The 18,920-nt window shown below is 33.4% G+C and overlaps 1 protein-coding gene across 1 annotated transcript in view; it reads right to left on the reverse strand.

Moving 5' to 3' along the window:
• The window catches only part of LOC144355082 (uncharacterized), a 74,148-nt gene that overhangs the window by 38,204 nt on the left and 17,024 nt on the right, over nt 1-18,920 (reverse strand). The gene's annotated exons all lie outside the window — the stretch shown is intronic.

Here is an 18,920-nt window from a genome sequence, read left to right on the forward strand (position 1 = left end):
ATAATGAGATTACATAATCATATATAGCCATTTCTAATGTCAGTTACATCTTTCATTCAATGTCTTCATAATGACACGAGTTACATGACCTGCTCTGCGACTGTGTTTTAGATATGACTGCTTTGCATATTAATGAGTTCACATGACCATATATGGTCATCTGTTATTTTAATCAAATTTCTTGTTCACTGTTGTCATAATAACACAGGATTCATCTTCCTAACTGCAACAGTGTTTAAGATATAATGGTTATGCATATTAATGAGTTCACATGACCATATATGGTCATCTGTTATTTTAATCAAATCTCTTGTTCACTGTTGTCATAATAACACAGGATTCATCTTCCTAACTGCGACAGTGTTTTAGATATGACTGCTATGCATATTAATGAGTTCACATGACCATATATGGTTATCTGTTATTTTAATCAAATCTCTTGTTCACTGTTGTCATAATGACACAGGATTTATCTTCCTAACTGCGACAGTGTTTAAGATGTAATGGTTATGCATATTAATGAGTTCACATGACCATATATGGTTATCTGTTATTTTAATCAAATCTCTTGTTCATTGTTGTCATAATGACACAGGATTCATCTTCCTAACTGCAACAGTGTTTGAGATATAACGATTACGCATATTAATTAGCTCACGTGACTATATATGGTCATCTGTTATTTTAATCAAATCTTTTGTTCAATGTTGTCATAATAACAGGATTCCACTTCTTAACTGCAACAGTGTTTGAGATATGACAGTTATGCATATTAATGAGCTCACATGACCATATATGGTCATTTGTTATTTTAATCGAATCTCTTGTTCAAGGTTGTCATAATAACACAGGATTCATCATCCTAACTACAACAGTGCTTGAGTTATAACAGTTATGCATATTAATGAGGTTAGAAGCCCCCACCCCATGGGTGCCCGGCCACGTGGCCTAACAGTGTGCTATTGGGGCAAAATGATGCATCTGATGACACAAATGCACATACAAAATTTGAAAGAAATCAGACTAATACAAAACATGTAGTTGCATAATTTCTATTTTCACAAAATCCAAGATGGCGGCCAAGCCACGTGACTGATCAAAATAATATTATTTTTCTCATATGCAGCTAAGGCCAGGCATGGTAAATATAGAAACATCTAGTACATTGGTTGAATCGTCTCTGAGAAATAAATACCCAAACTTTTGGTCAATTTTGCTTAATATCCAAAATGGCGGCCAAACCATGTGACTGATCTGAAATTTTTTTAGGTTTCTGAAAGGGCTTGATACACAGATGCCATGAAGCAAAATTGAAAATATTCCCTCAAGTGTTGCCAGAGTAAAAAACTACTTCCTGTTTAGAAGAAATCCAAAATGGTGGCCAAACCACGTGACCAATCGTAAACATTTTTTCAAACATAAATGGGATTCATATATAGAAGCTAAATACTACATATGAGAGCATTCTGCTTGGTGGTTCTGAAGAAGAAGATTTTTAAGTGTTTTTTGCCGTTTTTAGGAAAAACAAAATGGCGGGAAAAGTCACATGACCGCTAAAGTTTTTATTGCTGATATTTATTACACATGAGTTGTACTATATACCATAAAAACATCTAGACGCCTAGACCCTCAGAAAGTGGTCAAACAGCCACTTCCGGTTTTATTTCAATCCAATATGGCTGCCAAACTAATTGACCAATCGAAATTCTGAAAGCATGTTGCACTAGTTCACATTAGGGACTATCAGTATAGAGCATTATCAGACCATTCTGTTCAGCGGTTTTCTCAAACGGCTTGACGAAAAAAGTTACGGAAGAAAGAAAGAAAGAAGAAAGAAGAAAAAACCGGACAATAAGAATAGGGGCCTCGCCCTTCGGGCTTGGGCCCCTAATTAAAGCCGCAAGCGGCGTCACCGGGGCCCAAGCTGATAAGATTCTGTTTCATAATTAATGAGGTCACATGTTAGACAATCAGGTTGCTCTTATTATCAGTAACATGAGGTCGAAATGAAGTTGGTACCATGTATTTACCTGCTTTGGTTATCGAAATATGGTTTTCAGGATATATAATGAACCATGTTCTTATGCACAATAATGAGATTACATAATCATATATAGCCATTTCTAATGTCAGTTACATCTTTCATTCAATGTCTTCATAATGACACTAGTTACATGTCCTGCTCTGCGACAGTGTTTCAGATATGACTGCTATGCATATTAATGAGTTCACATGACCATATATGGTCATCTGTTATTTTAATCAAATCTCTTGTTCACTGTTGTCATAATAACACAGAATTCATCTTCCTAACTGCAACAGTGTTTAAGATATAATGGTTATGCATATTAATGAGTTCACATGACCATATATGGTAATCTGTTATTTTAATCAAATCTCTTGTTCACTGTTGTCATGATAACACAGGAATCATCTTCCTAACTACAACAGTGTTTGAGATATAATGGCTATGCATATTAATGAGTTCACATGACCATATATGGTAATCTGTTATTATAATCAAATCTCTTGTTCACTTGTCATAATAACACAGAATTCATCTTCCTAACTGCAACAGTGTTTAAGATATAATGGTTATGCATATTAATGAGTTCACATGACCATATATGGTAATCTGTTATTTTAATCAAATTTCTTGTTCAACGTTGTCATAATAACACAGGATTCATCTTCCTAACTACAACAGTGATTGAGTTATAACAGTTATGCATATTAATGAGGTTAGAAGCCCCCACCCCATGGGTGCCCAGCCACGTGGCCTAGCAGTGTGCTATTGGGGCAAAATGATGCATCTGATGACACAAATGCACATACAAAATTTGAAAGAAATCAGACTAATACAAAACATGTAGTTGCATAATTTCTATTTTCACAAAATCCAAGATGGCGGCCAAACCACGTGACTGATCAAAATAATATTATTTTTCTAATATGGAGCTAAGGCCAGGCATGGTAAATATAAAAACATCTAGTAGATTGGTTGAATCGTCTCTGAGAAACAAATGCCCAAACTTTTGGTCAATTTTGCTTAAAATCCAAGATGGCGGCCAAACCATGTGACTGATCTGAAATCTTTTTTAGGTTTCTGAAAGGGTTTCATATACAGATGCCATGAAGCAAAATTGAAAATAATCCCTCAAGTGTTGCCAGAGTAAAAAACTACTTCCTGTTTAGAAGAAATCCAAAATGGTGGCCAAACTACGTGACCAATCGTAAACATTTTTTCAAACATAAATGGGATTCATATATAGAAGCTAAATACTACATATGAGAGCATTATGCTTGATGGTTCTGAAGAAGAAGATTTTCAAGTGTTTTTTGCCGTTTTTAGGAAAAACAAAATGGCGGGAAAAGTCACATGACCGCTAAAGTTTTTATTGCTGATATCTATTACACATGAGTTGTACTATATACCATAAAAAAATCTAGACGCCTAGACCCTCAGAAAGTGGTCAAACAGCCACTTCCGGTTTTATTTCAATCCAATATGGCTGACAAACTAATTGTCCAATCGAAATTCTGAAAGCATGTTGCACCAGTTCACATTATGGACTATCAGTATAGAGCATTATCAGACCATTCCGTTCAGCGGTTTTCTCAAACGGCTTGACGAAAAAAGTTACGGAAGAAAGAAAGAAAGAAAGAAGAAAGAAAAAACCGGACAATAAGAATAGGGGCCTCGCCCTTCGGGCTTGGGCCCCTAAAAACCGAACAATAAGAATAGGGGCCACGCCCTACAGGCTTGGGCCCCTAAAAACCGGACAATAAGAATAGGGGCCTCGCCCTTCGGGCTTGGGCCCCTAATTAAAGCCGCAAGCGGCGTCACCGGGGCCCAAGCTGATAAGATTCTGTTTCATAATTAATGAGGTCACATGTTAGACAATCAGGTAGCTCTTATTATCAGTAACATGAGGTCGAAATAAAGTTGGTACCATGTATTTACCTGCTTTGGTTATCGGAATATGGTTTTCAGGATATATAATGAGCCATGTTCTTATGCACAATAATGAGATTACATAATCATATACAGCCATTTCTAATGTCAGTTACATCTTTCATTCAATGTCTTCATAATAACACTAGTTACATGTCCTGTTCTGTGACAGTGTTTCAGATATGACTGCTATGCATATTAATGAGTTCACATGACCATATATGGTCATCTGTTATGTTAATCAAATCTCTTGTTCACTGTTGTCATAATAACACAGGATTCATCTTCCTAACTGCAACAAGTGTTTAAGATATGACTGCTATGCATATTAATGAGTTCACATGAACATATATGGTTATCTGTTATTTTAATCAAATCTCTTGTTCACTGTTGTCATAATGACACAGGATTCATCTTCCTAACTGCAACAGTGTTTGAGATATAACGATTACGCATATTAATGAGCTCACGTGACTATATATGGTCATCTGTTATTTTAATCAAATCTTTTGTTCAATGTTGTCATAATAACACAGGATTCCACTTCCTAACTGCAACAGTGTTTGAAATATGACAGTTATGCATATTAATGAGCTCACATGACCATATATGGTCATTTGTTATTTTAATCGAATCTCTTGTTCAAGGTTGTCATAATAACACAGGATTCATCATCCTAACTACAACAGTGCTTGAGTTATAACAGTTATGCATATTAATGAGGTTAGAAGCCCCCACCCCATGGGTGCCCAGCCACGTGGCCTAGCAGTGTGCTATTGGGGCAAAATTATGCATCTGATGACACATATGCACATAACAAAATGTGAAAGAAATCAGACTAATACAAAACATGTAGTTGCATAATTTCTATTTTCACAAAATCCAAGATGGCGGCCAAACCATGTGACTGATCAAAATAATATTATTTTTCTCATATGGAGCTAAGGCCAGGCATGGTAAATATAAAAACATCTATTAGATTGGTTGAAGCACCTCTGAGAAACAAATGCCTAAACTTTTGGTCAATTTTGCTTAAAATCCAAGATGGCGGCCAAACCATGTGACTGATCTGAAATCTTTTTTAGGTTTCTGAAAGGATTTGATACACAGATGCCATGAAGCAAAATTGAAAATAATCCCTCAAGTGTTGCCAGAGTAAAAAACTACTTCCTGTTTAGAAGAAATCCAAAATGGTGGCCAAACCACGTGACCAATCGTAATAATTTTTTCAAACATAAATGGGATTCATATATAGAAGCTAAATACAACATATGAGAGCATTCTGCTAGGTGGTTCTGAAGAAGAAGATTTTCAAGTGTTTTTTGCCGTTTTTAGGAAAAACAAAATGGCGGGAAAAGTCACGTGACCGCTAAAGTTTTTATTGCTGATATCTATTACACATGAGTTGTACTATATACCATAAAAAAATCTAGACGCCTAGACCCTCAGAAAGTGGTCAAATAGCCACTTCCGGTTTTATTTCAATCCAATATGGCTGCCAAACTAATTGACCAATCTAAATTCTGAAAGCATGTTGCACCAGTTCACATTAGGGACTATCAGTATAGAGCATTATCAGACCATTCCGTTCAGCGGTTTTCTCAAACGGCTTGACGAAAAAAGTTACGGCGGAAAGAAGAAAGAAAGAAATTAAAGCCGCAAGCGGCGTCACCGGGGCCCAAGCTATCGGACGAATTTCGTCATTAAAGTGGTCACCGAATTGCCATTAAGGTACTTTGAATGATTTGTACCTTGAGGTTGATGTGCCTTCTATTTACCTGGTTTGGTAATGAGAGATGGTTTTTAGAATATATAAGGAGCCATGTGCTTATGCATATTATTGAGATTACAATGTCATATATGGTATTCTTTTATGTTAGTCTTTTGTTTGATTACTTCATTATGGCACTGGTTGCATGTCCCGTTTTGCAACAGTGTTTCAGATATGACAGTTATGCATATTAATGAGTTCACGTGACCATATATGGACATCTTTTATTTTAGTGAGAGCTCTTGTTTACAATCATCTTAATAATGTAGACCACGAAGTTTGAATGAACAGTTACATTAAGTACACATGCAGTTAGTTGCATGTATTTACCTGGTCTGGTTATTAAAATATGGTTTTCAAAATATATAATTAGCCATGCGTTTATGGATAATAATGAGGTTTGTTTGATGCTTTCATTATGGTACTAGTTACATATCCCGTTCTGTAACAGTGTTACAGATATGACAGTTATGCATATTAATGAGCTCACAGGACCATATATGGTCATCTGTTATTTTAATCACATTTCTTGTTCAACATCATCATAATAACACAAGTTTCATCTTCCTAACTGCAACAGTGTTTGAGATATAATGGTTATGCATATTAATGAGTTCACATGACCATATATGGTCATCTGTTATTTTAATCACATTTCTTGTTCAACATCATCATAATAGCGCAGGTTACATCTTCCTAACTACAACAGTGCTTGAGATATAGCAGTTATGCATACTAATGAGTTTAGAAGCCCCCACCCCCACCCCACCCCACCACATGACCTAGCCATATGCCATTCAGGGGAAAGAATGTATCTAAAGAGTTGAATACACGTACAAAATTTTATTCCAATCGGACGAATACAACACATGTAATTGAACAATTTCTGTTTGCGCAATATCCAAGATGGCGGCTAAATCATGTGACTGATCAAAATTATATTATTTTTCTCATATGGAGCTATGGCCAGACATATTATTAATGAAAACATCTAGTAGATCGGTTGAAGCAGCTTAAAGAAACAAATGCCCAAACTTTTGATCATTTTTATTTGAAATCCAAGATGGCGGCCAAACCGTGTGACTGATCAAAACTATATCATTTGTTTCAAATGGAGCAATGGCCAAACATAATATATACAACATATCTAGTTGATAGGTTGAAGCACCTCTGAGAAACAAACGGCCAAACTTTTGGTTATTTTTATCTAAAATCCAAGATGGCGGCCAAACCACGTGACTGATCGAAAATATATTATTTTTTTCAAATGGACCTATGGCCATACATCTGATATACAACGTATCTAGTTGATCGGTTGAAGCACCTCTGAGAAACAAATGTCCAAAATTTTGGTCAATTTTGCCTAAAATCCAAGATGGCGGCCAAACCATGTGACTTATCTGAATTTTTTCTTCGATATCTGAAAGAGGTCATTATAAAGCTGCAATTTAGCTGATTAGAAAATGGTCACATAATTGTAGCTGGATAAAAAAAACTACTTCCTGTCTAGAAGAAATCCAAAATGGCGGCCAAACCATGTGACCAATCAAAACAATTTTTTCAAACATAAATGTGCTTTGTATATTGAAGCTAAATACTATATATGAGAGCATTTCGCTTGGTGGTTCTGAAGAAGAAGATTTTCAAGCGTTTTTTCCCGTTTTTGGGAGAAAAAACATGGCGGAAAAAGTTGAGGTTTACGTTTAGAATTTTTTTTCATATATCTATTACACATGAGTTGTACTATATGCCATAAACAACCCTGATCGCCTAGACCCTCAGAAAGTGGTCAAATACCCACTTCCTGTTTAACTTCAATCCAATATGGCTGCCAAACTAATTGACCAATCAAAATTCTAAAAGCATGTTGCACCAGTTCACATTAGGGAGCATCAGTATACAGCATTATCAGACCATTCTCTTCAGCGGTTTTCTCAAACGGCTTGACGAAAAAAGTTACGGAAGAAAGAAAGAAAGAAGAAAAAACTGAACAATAACAATAGGGGCCTAGCCCTTCAGGCTTGGGCCCCTAATTAAAGCCGCAAGCGGCGTCACCGGGGCCCAAGCTGACAAGATTCTGTTTCATAATTAATGTGGTCACATGTTAGACAATCAGGTAGCTTGAATTATCAGTAACATGAGGTCAAAATGAAGTTGGTACCATGTATTTACCTGGTTTCGTTATCGAAATATGGTTTTCAGGATATATAATGAGCCATGTTCTTAATAATGAGATTACATAATCATATATAGCCATTTCTAATGTCAGTTACATCTTTCATTCAATGTCTTCATAATGACACTTGTTACATGTCCTGCTCTGCGACAGTGTTTTAGATATGACTGCTTTGCATATTAATGAGTTCACATGACCATATATGGTCATCTGTTATTTTTAATCAAATCTCTTGTTCACTGTTGTCATAATAACACAGGATTCATCTTCCTAACTGCAACAGTGTTTAAGATATAATGGTTATGCATATTAATGAGTTCACATGACCATATATGGTTATCTGTTATTTTAATCAAATCTCTTGTTCACTGTTGTCATAATAACACATGATTTATCTTCCTAACTGCAACAGTGTTTAAGATATAATGGTTATGCATATTAATGAGTTCACATGACCATATATGGTCATCTGTTATTTTAATCAAATCTCTTGTTCACTGTTGTCATAATAACACAGGATTCATCTTCCTAACTGCGACAGTGTTTTAGATATGACTGCTATGCATATTAATGAGTTCACATGACCATATATGCTTATCTGTTATTTTAATCAAATCTCTTGTTCACTGTTGTCATAATGACACAGGATTTATCTTCCTAACTGCGACAGTGTTTAAGATATAATGGTTATGCATATTAATGAGTTCACATGACCATATATGGTCATTTGTTATTTTAATCGAATCTCTTGTTCAAGGTTGTCATAATAACACAGGATTCATCATCCTAACTACAACAGTGCTTGAGTTATAACAGTTATGCATATTAATGAGGTTAGAAGTCCCCACCCCATGGGTGCCCAGCCACGTGGCTTAGCAGTGTGCTATTGGGGCAAAATGATGCATCTGATAACACAAATGCACATACAAAATTTGAATGAAATCAGACTAATACAAAACATGTAGTTGCATAATGTCTATTTTCACAAAATCCAAGATGGCGGCCAAACCATGTGACTGATCAAAATAATATTATTTTTCTCATATGGAGCTAAGGGCAGGCATGGTAAATATAAAAACATCTAGTAGATTGGTTGAATCATCTCTGAGAAACAAATACCCAAACTTTTTGTCAATTTTGCTTAAAATCCAAAATGGCGGCCAAACCATGTGACTGATCTGAATTTTTTTTAAAATTTTTGAAAGGGTTTGATACACTGATGCCATGAAGCAAAATTGAAAATAATCCCTCAAGTGTTGCCAGAGTAAAAAACTACTTCCTGTTTAGAAGAAATCCAAAATGGTGGCCAATCCACGTGACCAATCGTAAAAAAATGTTCAAACATAAATGGGATTCATATATAGAAGCTAAATACTACATATGAGAGCATTCTACTTGGTGGTTCTCAAAAAGAAGATTTTTAAGTGTTTTTTGCCGTTTTTAGGAAAAACAAAATGGCGGGAAAAGTCACATGACCGCTAAAGTTTTTATTGCTAATATCTATTATTCATGAGTTGTACTATACACCATAAAAAAATCAAGACGCCTAGACCCTCAGAAAGTGGTCAAACAGCCACTTCCGGTTTTATTTCAATCCAATATGGCTGCCAAACTAATTGACCAATCGAAATTCTGAAAGCATGTTGCACCAGTTTACATTAGAGGCTATCAGTAGAGAGCATTATCAGATCATTCCGTTCAGCAGTTTTCTCAAACGGCTTGACGAAAAAGTTACGGAAGAAAGAAAGAAGAAAGAAAGAAGAAAAAACCGGACGATAATAATAGGGGCCTCGCCCTTTGGGCTTGGGCCCCTAAAAACCGGACAATAAGAATAGGGGCCTCGCCCTTCGGGCTTGGGCCCCTAAAAAGAAGAAAAAACCGAACAATAAGAATAGGGGCCACGCCCTACAGGCTTGGGCCCCTAAATATCACCTTTTACCAAAAATGACAAAAAATATTCACCACAAGCAGCCTATCGGCTGAGATAGCTCCGCTGTTAGCAATGCATATTTCAATTAAAGAACTGAAGACATCATTAGAAAATGAACAATATGTATAGTATCAAAGCAATCAGACTTGCAGTTTTTAACAAGAAGTCGAAAATATCACTTTCTACCAAAAATGACAAAAATATTCACCAAAATTAGAGAATTGAAGATATCATCACAAAATGAACAAATCTGAGAGAGGTCATCATGTAGTACCTATATATGTAATATCAAAGCAATCAGACTTACAGTTTTTAACAAGAAGTCGAAAATATCACTTTTTACCAAAAATGACAAAAATATTCACCAAAATTAGAGAATTAAGATATCATCACAAAATGAACAAATCTGAGAAAGGTCTACATGTAGTATCTCTATATGTAATATCAAAGCAATTGAACTATTGGTTTTTAACAAGTCGAAAATATCACTTTTTATCAAAAAATACAAAAATATTCAGCAAAATTAGAGAATTGAAGATATCATCACAAAATGAACAAATCTGAGAAAGGTCTACATGTAGTATCTCTATATGTAATATCAAAGCAATTGAACTATTGGTTTTTAACAAGTCGAAAATGTCACTTTTTACCAAAAAATACAACAAGCAGCCTGTCGGCTGAGATAGCTCCGCTGTTAGCAATGCACATGGCAATTAAAGAACAGAAGATATCATTAGAAAATGAACAAATCTGAGAGAGGTCCACATGTAGTACCTATATGTATAATATATCAAAGCAATTGGACTTGCGGTTTTCAACAAGAAGTCGAAAATATCACTTTTTACCAAAAATTACAAAAATATTCATCAAAATTAGAGAATTAAAGATATCATCATGAAATGAACAAATCTGAGAGAGGTCCACATGTAGTACCTATATATGTAATATCAAAGCAATTGGACTTGCGGTTTTCAACAAGAAGTCGAAAATATCACTTTTTACCAAAAATTACAAAAATATTCACCGAAATTAGAGAATTAAAGATATCATTACAAAATGAACAAATCTGAGAGAGGTCCACATGTAGTACCTATATATGTAATATCAAAGCAATTGGACTTGCGGTTTTCAACAAGAAGTCGAAAATATAACTTTTTACCAAAAATTACAAAAATATTCACCAAAATTAGAGAATTAAAGATATCATTACAAAATGAACAAATCTGAGAGAGGTCCACATGTAGTACCTATATATGTAATATCAAAGCAATTGGACTTGCGGTTTTCAACAAGAGGTCGAAAATATCACTTTTTACCAAAAATTACAAAAATATTCACCAAAATTAGAGAATTGAAGATATCATTACAAAATGAACAAATCTGAGAGAGGTCGACATGTAGTACCTATATATGTAAATATCAAAGCAATTGGACTTGCGGTTTTCAACAAGAAGTCGAAAATATCACTTTTTACCAAAAATGACAAAAATATTCACCAAAATTAGAGAATTAAAGATATCATTACAAAATGAACAAATCTGAGAGAGGTCCACATGTAGTACCTATATATGTAATATCAAAGCAATTGCGGTTTTCAACAAGAAGTCGAAAATATCACTTTTTACTAAAAATGACAAAAATATTCACCAAAATTAGAGAATTGAAGATATCATCATGAAATGAACAAATCTGAGAGAGGTCTACCCAAGGTACATATACACCAAGTATCAAAGCATTCAGGCTTGTAGTTTTCAAGAAGAAGTCGAAAAAGTAAAACATTGACACGGACGACGACGGACGACGACGACGGACAATCACTCATATGATAAGCTCCGCTCGACAAAGTCGACAGCAGAGCTAAAAATATTCAGCAAAATTAGAGAATTGAAGATATCATCACAAAATGAACAAATCTGAGAGAGGTCCACATGTAGTACATGTATTTATATATGTAATATCAAAGCAATCGGACTTGCGGTTTTTAACAAGAAGTCGAAAATATTACTTTTTACCAAAAATTACAAAAATATTCACCAAAATTAGAGAATTGAAGATATCATCACAAAATGAACAAATCTGAGAGAGGTCCACATGTAGTACCTATATATGTAATATCAAAGCAATTGCACTTGCGGTTTTTAACAAGAAGTCGAAAATATCACTTTTTACCAAAAATGACAAAAATATTCACCAAAATTTGAGAATTGAAGATATCAACATGAAATGAAAAAAACGTAAGAGAAGTCTACCCAAGGTAAATATACACCTAGTATCAAAGCATTCAGGCTTGTAGTTTTCAAGAAGAAGTCGAAAAAGTAAAACATTGACACGGACGACGGACAATCACTCATATGATAAGCTCCGCTCGACAAAGTCGACAGCGGAGCTAAAAATGGATATTTGGATACAAATGATGCACTCCCTGCTTGGAACAATACATGGCATGCAAGTAAAAAAAACCTGAAAAATTTCAATAACATATCTGAAAATTGGTGCAAAAAATACTGGCTAAAATTTAGGTGGAAACATCTCAATGTCCCTTATAGAATAAATATAACATGGACTTTTATAAAAGATTCCAAATAATAGCACAGTAAATATATACATTTGTATAAGCAAAATGTGGCAAGAAAAATATAGCCAGATTTGGCAGGAAAAATACATTGTACAATTTGCTTTATACTACATATAAAAACAACATATCTGTTTACACTTATCTAATTGACGGGTCCTGGAGAGCATATTACTAACATTTGGTTCTCATTATCAGTAGTATTAATGTCTTTATTCTGTCCAGTTATTTCTATGACTAACAAATGTTTTATTTCAGCCAAATTTTACCCCATATTTTGAAAAATGCTCTTGCTATATCGTCACGCGAAAATAAAACTTGCTTGACATTTCATACGAATTGATAAGACTTCCAGGTTGAACATATAAAATTGTTTGAGTTTTTGTGACCAAGAAGACAATTTTTAGTGAAATTTCACCAATATCTTGAAAAATATACACAGAAAACATACCAAAATCAACTTGGCTAAGTTCCCAAATTGGTTGATATAATATCCAAGTTTGTAAGAAATTTGATAAAAACATTTTCAGTTATTGTGACTACACGAAAAATGGAAACGGCGACAATGATGAGAGAGATGTTTCCCCTCTATATACCTTTCTCTTTATTCATAATGTTTTAGAATTCTGAGAGTGAATAATCCAAAGTTTTGGAATTTATTGAAGAAAATGGATGAAACTAACACAATAACATCAAGTGAGTCACTTCAAGAAGTTGCTAAACAAAATTACTTTCTGTGAATCATTTAGCAATAACACAGAATAAAACATTCTAAATGAAATAAATACTATACCGGGTGGTATATTACAAAAAATAATTCACCAACATCCACTGGAATATTTTCATAATACAGCAACATGTATATGTCTTGTTGATTCAGCTACACAAATCAGTCTCAAAATATAACCACAATAATTACAGAGGAATTAATTGCACTCTCCAGTTGGCTCGGTAAAACATTTTCAACTTACAGCATTCATCTCAATAACAGCATTTCCCCTAAATTTCAGTTTGGTCTTAGGCACAATTGCTATACTATTGATAATCTGTTACTTTTGAAAACTGAATAGGTAAATAATTACCTCTGTCATAAACAAAAACAATCATGAAAAAGAAAATACTCATTAAAAGCAACAACATTTTTTTTAAAAGAAATAGAAAAAACAACAACATTGTATTAGCTCTATTAGTAGCACATACATGTAAATTGTAGAGGTAATTGTATAGGTAAAATATTAAATATATTCGTTTGTAGTCGCTAACAAAAACGATTCCAATCAGCGTATCTAAATAACTTTACGACAAGGTAGCAAAATGTTCTTGGAATAGCTTTGCGAACTGGTAGCAAAATGTTCTTGGAATAGCTCTGCGAACTGGTAGCAAAATGTTCTTGGAATAGCTCTGCGAACTGGTAGCAAAATGTTCTTGGAATAGCTCTGCGAACTGGTAGCAAAATGTTCTTGGAATAGCTTTGCGAACTGGTAGCAAAATGTTCTTGGAATAGCTTTGCGAACTGGTAGCAAAATGTTCTTGGAATAGCTTTGCGAACTGGTAGCAAAATGTTCTTGGAATAGCATTGCGAACTGGTAGCAAAATGTTCTTGGAATAGCATTGCGAACTGGTAGCAAAATGTTCTTGGAATAGCTTTGCGAACTGGTAGCAAAATGTTCTTGGAATAGCTTTGCGAACTGGTAGCAAAATGGTTCACTCCAGGTTCTCTTCTCTTCTCATCCAGTGCTAAAAACACTCATGGATAAATCAATATTAAGATTCACCATACAACAAATGTTTTATGTATATGGGGTTCTATTGTAGATGTGCTTCTAATAGAGTAAATACGGTATGCTTGCTTTATTGACTTGCATAATAAATTAGGCAGTGTCCAGAACAATGACTTCTATTTTATCTTGTTATTTAATAATAAAAAATACTACCCACAGTTTTTGCGAGAAAAGTATTGCCTGTTATAAATTTTTGGCAGCAAAAATGATTTATACTGCCTATTGTAAATAGGTTACTTCTCTTGTTTTTTCATCTATGTTTTGGGCAAAGTAAAATATTTTCTTTTAAGGAAAAACAATTAATATCATCAACATAATCAATTATCTAATAATTAATTATGTATTGGGCAATGACATTAGCAATTGAAGACGGATAAAAAATGGAAATTGATGATGAAATGCAGAAATACCCAGTTGACATATTCATAAAAAAACAATTAATTAAAAATTCAGAAACAGATACATTATTGAAGGTAATAGTTACTCAACAACACAGTGCCTATCTGTGTGACATCATTATTTGACTGCAAACCTTCAAACAGAAAATATCTCAGCTTGTCCACAACCCTTGTAAATAATGCATTGAATCACAGTAATCTAATATAGAGCACATAATTAATACATTTATCTATGGACAATTGTATTTCAAAATCACCACTGAAAAATTCAGAACGGCTTCTATGCTTTGTTGAGTTAGAAACGTTTAATAGCACCATCCAAAGCATTACATTAGTTTAGCCTATAAATGTACTTCCTACCCCTGTATTCCCAAAACAATATACCGGTATACTAAAAACAATATAGGAATACCGGTATACTAAAAACAATATAGGAATACCGGTATACTAAAAACAATATAGGAATACCGGTATACTAAAAACAATATAGGAATACCGGTATACTAAAAACAATACAGGAATACCGGAATACTAAAAACAATACAGGAATACCGGTATACTAAAAACAATATAGGAATACCGGTATACTAAAAACAATATAGGAATACCGGTATACTAAAAACAATATAGGAATACCGGTATACTAAAAACAATATAGGAATACCGGAATACTAAAAACAATATAGGAATACCAGAATACTAAAAACAATATAGGAATACCGGTATACTAAAAACAATATAGGAATACCGGTATACTAAAAACAATATAGGAATACCGGTATACTAAAAACAATATAAGAATACCGGTATATTAAAAACAATATAAGAATACCGGTATACTAAAAACAATATAGGAATACCGGTATACTAAAAACAATATAGGAATACCGGTATACTAAAAACAATATAGGAATACCGGTATACTAAAAACAATACAGGAATACCGGAATACTAAAAACAATATAGGAATACCGGTATACTAAAAACAATATAGGAATACCGGTATACTAAAAACAATATAGGAATACCGGAATACTAAAAACAATATAGGAATACCGGTATACTAAAAACAATATAGGAATACCGGTATACTAAAAACAATATAGGAATACCGGTATACTAAAAACAATATAAGAATACCGGTATACTAAAAACAATATAAGAATACCGGTATACTAAAAACAATATAGGAATACCGGTATACTAAAAACAATATAGGAATACCGGTATACTAAAAACAATATAGGAATACCGGTATACTAAAAACAATATAGGAATACCGGTATACTAAAAACAATATAGGAATACCGGTATACTAAAAACAATATAGGAATACCGGTATACTAAAAACAATATAGGAATACCGGTATACTAAAAACAATATAGGAATACCGGTATACTAAAAACAATATAGGAATACCGGTATACTAAAAACAATATAGGAATACCGGTATACTGAAAACAATATAGGAATACCGGAATACTAAAAACAATATAGGAATACCGGAATACTAAAAACAATATAGGAATACCGGTATACTAAAAACAATATAGGAATACCGGTATACTAAAAACAATATAGGAATACCGGTATACTAAAAACAATATAGGAATACCGGAATACTAAAAACAATATAGGAATACCGGAATACTAAAAACAATATAGGAATACCGGTATACTAAAAACAATATAGGAATACCGGTATACTAAAAACAATATAGGAATACCGGAATACTAAAAACAATATAGGAATACCGGTATACTAAAAACAATATAGGAATACCGGTATACTAAAAACAATATAGGAATACCGGTATACTAAAAACAATATAGGAATACCGGAATACTAAAAACAATATAGGAATACCGGAATACTAAAAACAATATAGGAATACCGGTATACTAAAAACAATATAGGAATACCGGTATACTAAAAACAATATAGGAATACCGGAATACTAAAAACAATATAGGAATACCGGTATACTAAAAACAATATAGGAATACCGGTATAACAAAAACAATATAGGAATACCGGTATACTAAAAACAATACAGGAATACCGGTATACTAAAAACAATACAGTAATACCGGTATACTAAAACAATATAGGAATACCGGTATACTAAAAACAATATAGGAATACCGGTATACTAAAAACAATATAGGAATACCGGTATACTAAAAACAATATAGGAATACCGGTATACTAAAAACAATATAGGAATACCGGTATACTAAAAACAATATAGGAATACCGGTATACTAAAAACAATATAGGAATACCGGTATACTAAAAACAATATAGGAATACCGGTATACTAAAAACAATATAGGAATACCGGTATACTAAAAACAATATAGGAATACCGGTATACTAAAAACAATATAGGAATACCGGTATACTAAAAACAATATAGGAATACCGGTATACTAAAAACAATATAGGAATACCGGTATACTAAAAACAATATATGAATACCGGTATACTAAAAACAATATAGGAATACCGGTATACTAAAAACAATATAGGAATACCGGTATACTAAAAACAATATAGGAATACCTGTATACTAAAAACAATATAGGAATACCGGTATACTAAAAACAATATAGGAATACCGGAATACTAAAAACAATATAGGAATACCGGAATACTAAAAACAATATAGGAATACCGGTATACTAAAAACAATATAGGAATACCGGTATACTAAAAACAATATAGGAATACCGGTCTACTAAAAACAAAATAGGAATACCGGTATACTAAAAACAATATAAGAATACCGGTATACTAAAAACAAAATAGGAACACCGGTCTACTAAAAACAATATAGGAATACTGGTATACTAAAAACAATATAGGAATACCAGTATACTAAAAACAATATAGGAATACCGGTATACTAAAAACAATATAGGAATACCGGTATACTAAAAACAATATAGGAATACCGGTATACCGGTATACTAAAAACAATATAGGAATACCGGTATACTAAAAACAAAATTGAAGGCATAATGGGACAAGATACAGATTGATTTCAAGTGGACTAGCAACAAACTTCAAACTGAGAAAGAAATTATAAACTTTGTACACATTTCTCTGTGAGATGCTTAAGATTTCCAGTATTTGTATGTCAATTTTTCAACTGAAAAATGAATTTTTTAAAGTATATTTTCACATTCTCAGATGGCAAGACACATTAAATACTATAATATTTTGCAATTTCACTACCGTCCGTATAAGTTAGCTATCATATAAGAAACTTTTATTTCTAAAAATAAGGATTGTGATTTTCAACAAGCACGGTGATATTTACTATTTGAAGGTTAGCGTCTGGATGATAACATAACCAGGATAAGCGATGTCAAATAATTCCCCAGCCGCTTTTTGCCAAAAATAATTATGCCAACTACAATATACAAATCTAATAATATTCATTTGACACAACATCTTCTTCAAGTTGTATATGGTTGAAAGTGAAAACTATTTGCAAATAGAATCAGACCACAAATATTGTGGCGAACAAAAAGACACTAAAACTCAAAGTTACCTACTTGTTATTACGAATGTTCAGCTCTGTATGACCTTACCTATATAATAGTAACCATGTCTTAAAATTGCAACTGGCAGACATAAACAAACTGCAGTCAATTCTAAAACATGTCACAATTGTACACAAAACGGGGTCCTGCCCGGACGTTGATCATAAAAAGTGTGGATAGCTGCTCGAATTCGCCACTCCGGTTCAAATTTTGAGCATAAACGAATATTATACAGTACAAGGATTGCTGCCGCTGCCCCGCGCGTTAGGTATTCCCCCTGTTCGCCTCCCTCGCGTGTCTGCGCGTTAAGTAGTAGGACCGCACAAAACGAATGTAAAGATGAAAAACACTTTGTTAAAATTTCCCAGCTTAAAGGAAAACACTAACAACAGTGATAACAAATTAGTTTTATCCTGAACGGCACACATATGTCACTGGTCAGAGCTGAATCCATTACAGTTCAGTCAGACAACATCATCAACATACCTAAGGATTTTTTTATGGAATTAGAGTTTGTTTGTTCTTTTTCCTTAGCTTTGCTACTATTATTTTGTTTTGTAGAACCATTTTTATCCTGTACATATCATGAGTTAATAAACTTATGATGCCAATAAAAACATTATCATGTGAAAGAAATAACAATATTGGTTGATTTGTGTCTTATAACTCGATCCTGGGTTCAAAAAAATGCAAGTGGATATTTCTTTAAAATAGCCATGAACTGAATCTAATAATTTAATTATAAATTAATTGTGTATAAAAAATTAGAAGATGTTAAAACAAG

Source organism: Saccoglossus kowalevskii, chromosome 4 (assembly GCF_978046115.1).
Source record: "Saccoglossus kowalevskii chromosome 4, keSacKowa6.1, whole genome shotgun sequence".
In the NCBI taxonomy this organism is placed as follows: domain Eukaryota; kingdom Metazoa; phylum Hemichordata; class Enteropneusta; family Harrimaniidae; genus Saccoglossus; species Saccoglossus kowalevskii.